The 10,564-nt window shown below is 30.0% G+C and overlaps 1 long non-coding RNA gene across 4 annotated transcripts; it reads left to right on the forward strand.

Moving 5' to 3' along the window:
• The first annotated feature begins 5,154 nt into the window (after positions 1 to 5,154).
• LOC141692842 (uncharacterized) lies at positions 5,155 to 9,885 on the forward strand. 4 transcript variants are annotated; one of them, XR_012562928.1, is made up of 6 exons: positions 5,155 to 5,312; positions 6,564 to 7,258; positions 7,430 to 7,625; positions 7,708 to 7,797; positions 7,883 to 8,204; positions 9,616 to 9,885. It is a non-coding gene; the product is annotated as an uncharacterized LOC141692842 (long non-coding RNA). The 4 variants fall into 4 exon arrangements; XR_012562927.1 differs by having other exon boundaries at positions 7,718 to 7,797; XR_012562930.1 differs by lacking the exon at positions 7,883 to 8,204.
• Positions 9,886 to 10,564: the final 679 nt, after the last annotated feature.

Here is a 10,564-nt window from a genome sequence, read left to right on the forward strand (position 1 = left end):
TAATATTCCCATAAAGAATAATTTTTATAAAAATAATTGAAGTAGAAGTTGTAAAACTTATACTTGAAATGAATAGTAAATAATCAAAGATATACTTATACAAAAGTAATATCTTTATTTGAATATCAAAAGTAAGTTTGATTATCGAACATTATTCTTTAATAAATAAAGAATATTAATAAATAATAAGCGGAGTCATAATACCTCGAATGAATATTATAATTAATATTCATTAAATAAAATAAAGGAGTCATACATCCTCAAATGAATATCCAAGTAATATTCAATAAATAATATAAAGGAGTCATAAGTCCTCGAATGAATATTCAAGATAATATTCATTAATAAAATAAAGTTATCGAATAAACCTTATTCGATTAATAGCTTTGAAAACTATAACCATATATATATATATAAAATAAATATATATATAAAATCTACTCGGGATCCTCGACTCCCGGTTTTAGAAAATGTTTTCACTTTTGGGTCCCTATACTAAGGGTATATGCAAATTACCGCTATTCTATAGCATAGGTATTATCAACTGAACCAACAGATATATATGACAAGAATACGAAACAGGCATGCATATGTACCATATCACATGCTATAATATATCGCAAGAATTTGCTAATATAACCATCATGCATCTATTACAAGATAATGCATATACAAGTGTATACATCACAACAACAGTATAACGGGTAGAAAACTTGCCTGAGCGACTGGGGGTGATAAAAGGCTCGGGACGAGTCTGGTAACCTATAAACAACAAGTAAGTTGGAATTAAACCAAAGTCACTTGTAAATCTATACTTTAACTAACTTAGACTCTAACGCTTGTTTTGCGCTTACTGATTCTCTTAAGTCACTCGAGTACCCTCGGCTCCACCATTTTTAATAATTTAACCATTACGAGTTTTAAGGCGATTCCTTCGCGAGTGTCTTACCAACTGCCTAACACTCTTACCATAATTGTTTCATACATTAATTAACCCTTTTTGGTCTTTAACCTATGTTTCAAAGTAAGGCGAGGGGAAAAGTTTCGTTCGCGAAACGCCGTTACTTAAAACGGTCGTTTCTCCTAAACCGTATATCGGAATCAAACGAACTACATATCAAAACGAAGATCGTAACATGAGCTATCTAAACATGGCAATGGTCAACATCTAGCAGGGGGTTCTCGGGTCCTAATGTTATGAACAAAAGCAGTCTAAAGTAAATCGGACATTACGACGGCTATGTTCACGCGATTTCCCAAATTTAAACCATTCCAAAACCATCACAATTCAACCCCAATTCACAACCCAATCAAACCTCCATCTAAACTACATTACAACAGCCCCATATTAACTCATTATAATCAATCTACTTAATCCAAAAACTTGAATTTAAACTATACTACATTCTTTAACCAAATCATAAGATTTCAACAAATCAATCACCACCATTCCAACCCAAACTCTTAAACAAACAAGTTTCAAGCTACTCTTTACCCTCACAACCATAATCAACCTAATATACAAATTAAAGCTAGGGTTTGGAGATGATATACCTTCCTTGAAGTGGTGGGAGTAGCTAGGAGGCCTTAAGAAGCCTTGAGGAGTCTTAGGAATGCTTGGATCTTAAAGGAAAATCAAGAAAATTTAAGTTAAAAACCTTGAAATCACTATTCATTGTCTTCTTCATTGATTTCTTGAAGAAGATTGAGAAAGAATTGAAGGCTTAAACTCATAATATAGCCATAACTATGCATAAGGAATACTAGGGAATTATCTTACCAATTTAGGAAGTCTTGATCTTGAGTTTTGAAATTTCTTTCTCTTTGAAATAGTAAAAAACCGAGAGCATGAAGAAAATAAAATGCCTTGTGTTCTTGTTTTGATGAAAAATGAATATTTGCTTGGTTGATTGAATTAGTTTTGTTTTGTTTTAGGTCAATTACCCATTTACCCTTGATTTTGTGTGGTTAATATTCCACCACATTTCCTTCCCTCTTATGTCATGCTTGGATCACTTTGTGATGTCATCACCCCTCCTTTGTCCTCTTTCTATTGGTTGGATGACACCATCCTCTCTCATCCCTTTGATTAACTTCCTAATTGTTTGCCTAATGACCGCTGATCTGTTATACGGTTCGCTTAACTTTCGTTTTCGTTTATCGTTTGAGGGATCATACCCGGGATCTTATTACTTAGGTTCCCTTAACCTTTCTCAATATATTATATTCCTTTTTATGATCCTCTCTTATAATCCTTTAATTTAAATCATTTTTATCCTGTTACCTTTTACTCAATTCTTTCCGTATCTAGTGGATTTCCGGGAAAAACCAAAGTGTTCGGAATTGGATTCTGACAATCTTTACATACACTTATATACCATATAGAGTACTACTAAAATCTCAGAATATCCATAACAGAACCCCTACATAGTGTGGCATGAAAAGTTTTCTCATTCAGCTAAAACACTATTCATAAGGGTTACAAAAAGTTCAAAATTTTGGGGTTATTACACTTACGCATTAAAGATGTTTAAAGATTATCTTTGCTCTTTTTTTCCCATGAAAGATCTTGGGGTGCTGAAATATTTTTTGGGTATTGAGGTGGCTCGAAGTCCTTAAGGATTATTTCTATGTCAGCAAAAATACGCTCTTTATGTTATTTTTGAAATAGGTTTATTGGGTGATAAACCTGCACTTCTATCAATTGAACAAAATCATTAACTTGGTCATGCTATCGGTGCACATCTTGTGGATCATGAAAAATATCGTAGACTTGTTGGGCGTCTGATTTATTTGGCCGTTACATGCCCAGATTTGTTATACACAGTTAATATTCTTTCTTAGTTCTTACAAAATTCTCGACAAGAGTATTGGGAAGCAATGTTACATACAGTTCGTTATTTGAAGGGAACTTAGGGTCAAGGAATTTTATTTCGTTCTGATAGTGAATTGTCTTTGACTGGTTGGTGCGACTCAGATTGAGCAACATGTCCTCTTGCTCAACAATCTCTTACTAGTTGCTTGATATTTCTTGGACAGTCGTCAATATCCTAGAAGACTAAAAAACAACATACAGTATCTCATTCTTCAGCTGAAACTGAGTATCGTTCAATGACGGCTATTACTTGTGATTTAAAGTGGTTGAAGGTACTTTTATTGAGTCTTGGTGCACATCACAAGAAATATATTCCTTTATTTGTGATAGTCAGTCAGCACTACACCTTGCCATAAATCCTGATTTACATGAGAGAACAAAACATATTGAGGTCGATTGTCACTTTGTGCGAGATGCTATTATCTTTCCATTTTATTTTCATACAACTGAACAATTAGCGGATATCTTTATAAAGACTCTTGGAAAGAGATTATTTGATTTTTATTTTAGCAAGTTGGGCTCTGATCTACATGCTCTAAATGCTCTAAATTGAGGGGGTATTAGGAAAATATATTAGATATATGTTATATTTTGGATATTTATTATAAAGGATTGTAATATTGAGGTATATATGAAGACCGTCAAATAAACTATCAGAAAATTGAATGATTGAATAAAATACAACAACTTTATCAGTTTTATTAATAAATATTTCTTCCATATTATAACCTTATATATCCAAGAATAAGAGCTACGTATAATGCATACTATTTTAATTTATTTAAAAGAACGACATTATGGACACAGAAAGAGAATTTTCACTCACCAAGGACTCTTGAAAATTAGAAATTTATCCGTTAAAGTTAATTTATTATATTTCTCATCTATTTAATAGCACCAGTATTATAATAAGTTATTATAAGAAGTATTTTCAATGGTAATTGTGAAAATTTATCAATTCCTCACTTTACTAAACAATTATAAACCAATATTTCAGTTGTTTCTCCTTTTGATTCAAAATTCAAAAAGTTCATAAATTTTTACTAATTTTCAGTTTTCATCCGCATAATATTCCGTGAGATACACGTATAGTTGTTATTCTGAACAAAAGTTCATGTATTTGTGGTAACCTTTCAATAAATTTTTCATTACTTTTGGCTCATCTGCATAAATTCTGATAAAATCTCTAACAAAAATAAATCTCGCATGAAATTTAAATATAAGATTTAAATTTTATACGTATTCGATAAATATTTACCTTAAATAATACCAGGTGACCTATTACTTTTATGAACATCTTAACTATAATCTTCGACATCTCCCTTTACTAAAATCATAAATTCCTGAAATATTTTTATCCTCAGACTTGTCGGCCGAAGAAATTTCTGAGGTCTTTTATGTTTTATTAACAACTAGCTTATAACCCGTGCGATGCACGGGTTTAAAATTTTATTTTTCTAAATTTTAAATTTTTTAAATATTTTAATATATGTATTATTTATTTATTTGCTAATATTTATTTATTAATCATTAATCGTTAATTTTCAGTTGATAAGGTTTGGTTCGTATTTGCAAATCACGATAAATGATGCTACTTGAACTTTATGACCTATATATGTCGGGTTAAAATATTATTATCAATTGTTTTTGAAGCTTAGTAGTAAATCTTTTGTTTTCATATTGATGCAACAATAATTTTTCATACTAAAATTAAATAGAAATTCTATCTTTTTCATGGTATACTAAAAACATTTTTAAATATAGCCAAAAAATTTTGTTAACTTTTTGTATTTCAAAATTTTAATTTTTTTTGATATATTGTAAAACTTAATATTCTCACACTCTGGGAAAATCATTTCACATGATATCAGTTTAAGTAACCGTAGTTCTCTATTTTTCTAATTTGAATGTGTTACTAATCATTCTTAATATGTCTTCTAATTACATTTTAATCAAAAAATATATATATTTAATAATAGTAATTAAGAATTTATATCTAATAAATGTAGAAATATATATATATATATATATATATATATATATATATCATAAATGAGTGGATGCGATTGAATCTAAGTTCTAATTTTAAGTCAATATATATAATATATATATTGACGACCTTTTTTACATGAATATTTTTGATAACTTATAAATGTAATTGTTTACTGTATATAATTATTACTTTAAACTTTTATTTTTTACCAATGATCAGGCGAATAAGTTTAAATAATGTCAATTAGTATTATTCCTTATATTATAAATAATAAAGTGATTATTAATAGTTTAGTATACTGAATTGTTTTTCTTCGGACACAGACGCACCATATGAAATGACGCTTGTATAGATAGTATCTTCCTTGCGTGCCCAGTATGATCAAGGAATGCTAATTGATCAATAATCTCCACAAGTTTGTGACAGCGTTGAAATACAAAAAAGGTAGATCAATTCGTCTGAATTAAGGTTTGCTTTTAAATTTGACTATCTGTTCCTTTTTGTAATTGAAGTATCATGTGATAAATTTGTATGAGCGGAGATGAATAGATTATGTTTTGATGATACCCAAACTCTGTTTTTGGTTTTTTGAAATTTGTTTTAACTTAATCTAAATTGTAATGAATACTGAGTTTAGAAGCACGGTCCTTTGCTTTAAAGATCCAGCTCCTTGTAAAAAAGTTTGATTTTTTTAATGGGTAATAAGGTTATTTAGCATCCGTTGTTATTAGTGAAGAAGGTTACCGGGTTAGAAAAAACAGGGTCTTCAGTCCACTTACACTAACCCTTTCCATTTTCTTCTAAACTGATATTGGCATCTCCAATTACTTATATGCAGGGGTTATCAGCTTTTTCTTAAAAAAAATACTCTCGAGATATCTGATTACCTCAAGGATGATTGTCTCTTGGTCAAGTATAATGTGCTCTTAAATCACAACCCCAACACCTTCGGATATTGGTCATAAATTCAGACAGATTTTAGAAAGTGTAGAGAGAGCTGATTCAAAAATAAAAGTTAATGGTGATATTTTAGTGGCTCACATTTTGGTTCCTTTTACACGTTTCTCTGTTTTGAATGCTCAATTTTTTGTCCAATGAATGATAGGAACACGGATTGCAACTATTACTTGAAGCATTTTGACATATGGTTGATGGAGGATTATGGTGTGAGTAGATCATGAACTAAGATACTTTCTGTTTATATTTATGTGGGAGGATTATGGTCTGAATTTCAATGAGTGAATATGAATCTGATTATGTATTGATTATCCCTGAACTCTATTTTTATTTATTTGGAAATGTGTTTTTACCTGATCTAAATTGAAATGATTGTTGAGGTTTTAGGGGTATGCTCATTTGATTTGAAGATCGTGTGTCTTGTAGAAAAGTTTGGGTTCCCGAATGGGAGTGTTTTTAGCATTTCATATACCTGTTGTTATGCTCTTTTGAGGTTGCTAATTGGTTCACAAAAATATCTCATTTTAGTTCTGATCATATATTTCGGGGGAGTGATGTTACCGTTAATTTTCAAGCTGTTATGTAATTTGATCTAATTTAACATAGCTGATCATTTAGAGAAAAAAAAATAATAAGTTGAGCTCAAATGAGAATGTCCATTAACTTCTATTCTTAGTGACATTGCTTTCTCAGCTTTGGCTTCTATTGTGAAACGTCACCGACTTCCTATAATTGCAGGAGGCTCAAATTCTTACATTAAAGCTCTCATTAACAAAGGTACTCATGGATTTTGATTGAAGCACGAATGTTGTTACATATGGCTGCATGTCTCAATTCCACTCCTCCATCAAATTATATTAGAACGCAGGGCCGGCCCTTGGGTAAGGCGATCAAGGCGGCCGCCTAGGGCACCACCGCGCACAGGGGCACCAAAATATTTCAATAACATATGTATATAGGTGTATTTATTTTTTATATTATTTATTTTTTTTATTTTTTATATTTTAAAATACAAATTTTAATTAGAATATATTAACATATATGTGATTGGGGGACATATTAAAATTTTAAAATATATTATTATCTTTGTGATAACTTTATTTTAAAATTAAAATATAATTTACTTTAATTTACTTTAAAAATATAATTAATAAATTTATTTAATAAACAAAACAAAGTAAAAATGTGAAAGGTTTGGAGAAATTGAGTTTTTGGACTATGCGCGTCTATACCCATTACCCCAGATGGCCAGATGAAGTCATATAACAAAAGTACAAAACCCTCTCATTCTCTCTGCTTAGCTACCGAATAAAATACAGAACACAGATTGTTCTCTGTTCATTCTGAATATCAATTATCAAAACACTGGAAATCATCGACTCATCGTGAAGATCGGATCATTTGTGCTTTGCAATTCAGCAATTATAACACAGGTATGGTTTAAAGATTTCTATTCTAATTACTTTTTTAATAATATTGTAATTTACTATTTGTTTATTATTATTTTTCAATTTAAAGATTTGATGTGAATAATTAGAGAATAATTGAGATTTATCCAAATGCTTGGATAGCTTATAGAATCGTTGTGACCATTCCTGTTACAGTGGTAAAGGCGGAAATGACATTTTCTAGATTGAAACTGATCAAATCTTATCTCCGCTCTTCAATGTCTCAAGATAGACTTAATGGATTGGCTTTATTGTCTATTGAAAGTGAGGTGGCAAGTTCTCTAGATTATAGCAAAATCATAGAGAGATTCGTATCTCAAAAGCCTAGAAAAAAGTTTCAAAATCAATAAAGGTAAACTCATTTTTATAACTTTATTTTGACATTGTTGTGTCCTAGTAATGATGACTGTTCTATATTCATGATACTACATCAGTGGCTTGCAGGAGATTATTGCTAGAGGTTGAAAACTTGGATATTTAGCGTACAAGAAATTCGTTATATTCACTTGCTACTTTAGATTCAAGTAAGTTTTCTTTTATACAATGAATATATCTTATTGTGATTTTTTTGGTTATGAATATGGGGCACCATTTTTGAATCCCGCCTAGGGCACTCAAATACATAGGGCCGACCCTGTTAGAACGGGTTGATCGGATGGTTGAAAAGAGAATAGTGGAAGAGGCTACACAATATTTCTTCCCCAATGCTGATTATTTAAAGAGGATACGGAGAACAATTGGGTGCCTGAGTTTGATTATTACTTTCAAGTTGAGGCTTTTGTGGATAAAGAAACTCGAGAAAGGGTGCTGCTAAAAGCTATTTATAGAGTAAAGACTAACAGCTGTAGATTAGCTTCTGTGCAGCTAGAAAAGATTAGTTGATGTTAGTATGTTTGTGGCTCACAATTTGGCGAAGAAAAACCAAAAATTGGTACAACTTTTTTTATTTGCTATATAAACTATTTGTCTTATCTATATCTAGTTAGAGTATAGTTGGTAATGAGGACATCAAATACTAAATCCTCCACAATTTTTTTGAAAATTTGAAAAACTAATTATAGTTGTATTTTTTTATTTTAAGTATGACCTTAAAATAATGTCATAAACAGCTCTATTTTTGTTAATAGATGATAAGATGATTATATTACAATGATTTTTAGTGTAGTGTCCATTTTTTTATATCAAGGAATGTATTAAGTGCCTTACATGTTTTAATTATGTTTAGAAATGTAGCGGTTACATATTCTCAACTTATGTAACATACTAAATATTGCCTTTATTTTAATAAAATAACAATAGTCAACCCATAAGGAATTAAGAAGCCTTAATAAAAGTTCTCAAGTTGAATACACGGTTTTTTTGTAGAAAGCCAGGTTGTAGCGACTTTAATGGTATATGTTGGGTAAATGCCATTTTTTAGTCAAATAAGAGGTTAGTTATACTAATTTTGTTTTTTTTATCTTTTATATATTATATACATTTTGATAAGGGTGGTCTTAGGAATTGTTTTCCAGAAGAACAATTCGAGGATTTAATAATTATTGCAAGATGAATAGGGAAAACAGAATAATCAAGTAAAAAACTCTTCTAAAACCAAATAACAATGAAGGTATAAGTATAATATAAACATTGTTGTATGCAGTGATATAATAAGTATTAAGTACATTATTATCACTAAGTCAAAAATTCCAACAATCATAGAAAATTAATACTGTACTAAGCAATGTATTAGTTGTTCTAAATCACATAGTTGTTGATTGACTGAATCCAGCAAAGCATGCTATAATTATTGCCACCTTGCATTGTTAACATTCATAATCACTTATTCGTGATGACTGAACCAACATTCCATCTGGCACATACTTAGGTTGCCTATGATTATGTTGCTGGCAAATAGGTGGCCCAAATAATTCTGTAAATAATTCATTTGGCCAGTAATTTTTGACAATTATTTTCAGCAACCGTATCATTTGACGAATGCATTTCACCTTCTTTGGAGTGGTTGTCATACGTGCTAGATCGTGAATTGCTTTTTTCTGGGGAATAGTATATATCTAGTACCTTAACCGTTATATTTGACAAATTGTGATTGTTGTTGGCCAGTAGTTGGAGTGACTCATAAGCATTGTTGAATTGATTGAAACAACCGGTATTTCTTTGTAAAATAATTTTGAATGACTTGTAGAATAAAACATCTTTGTTGTGTAATGATCCAGCAATGTCCATAAAGTAGAGAAACACATCTCTATTGCTTGTGTCGTATTGGTTGCCCCATGCATATAATTCAGGAATTGGGTTGGAATTGAGCATTGTACTTACAGTGACTCTTGATTGTGTTGCAGACCAAGTCATGAAGAAGGAAAAGAGGTCTCTAAAACTTGTCGATGCTAATTTTTGTAGAATTATTAGTATAGCAAATATTGGTATCGGAGTAATTGAAGTCATGAAGCCCGAAATTGGAAAACAACCTGTATCAAGAATACACAACAAATGAGGGTTAAGCAGAACATTATATATTTTTCGTAAATTTTTATGTAAAGTTTAGTAAAACTTGCAATTATGTTTGAATAACTATTACAATAGGTGTATGGAAGTTAAATTAATATCTTATACATGTTGTGAGTCTCTTGATATATAGGTTTCTGTGTACTTTTGCCGAGTTCCACAACTTGTCACATATTTAAAGTGAGTCATAATACAAGTACAACTATTGTAAAATTATATGCATTTACATGTATGATAATCTGTAAAATTGGTAAAATAAGTTAAAGCGAAGAGGGTTACCTGTATTTGATGTTGTTGAAGATAGGCAGTCAATTATTTTAATAATACTTAGAGTTGTGTATTTCTAGTTGAAAGAATGTATTACAATCCAGATTATTTTATTAGTTGTAAGAGGATTCTTAAGTTCATGATAATTACTTTTATTCTAATATTTGTATGTCTCCTAATAGGTTAATGTCATCATACTTGAAAGTGAAATTCTAATTTGTGAGTTTTAAATCTGAAAAATGTAGATTTTAATATAATGGAGACCTTATACTTTTTTATATAATTTTTTAGATTTAAATATTTGAGAAGTTATATACATATATTTATATATATATATTAATTTTTTTATAAGTTTGTTGAATTTTGGTAACCTAAGTATGCTTCTTGATAATGTAATCTAAGTTTAGCTTTTAGATTATATGTATGAGGGTATATTTTGTGTATTTTACTAACTATAGTCATACTCAACAACTTAAATTTTTTGGTATCCTATTAGCTTAAGAATTTGAGTTGTACTTA

This window comes from Apium graveolens, chromosome 10 (assembly GCF_009905375.1).
Source record: "Apium graveolens cultivar Ventura chromosome 10, ASM990537v1, whole genome shotgun sequence".
Lineage (NCBI taxonomy): Eukaryota > Viridiplantae > Streptophyta > Magnoliopsida > Apiales > Apiaceae > Apium > Apium graveolens.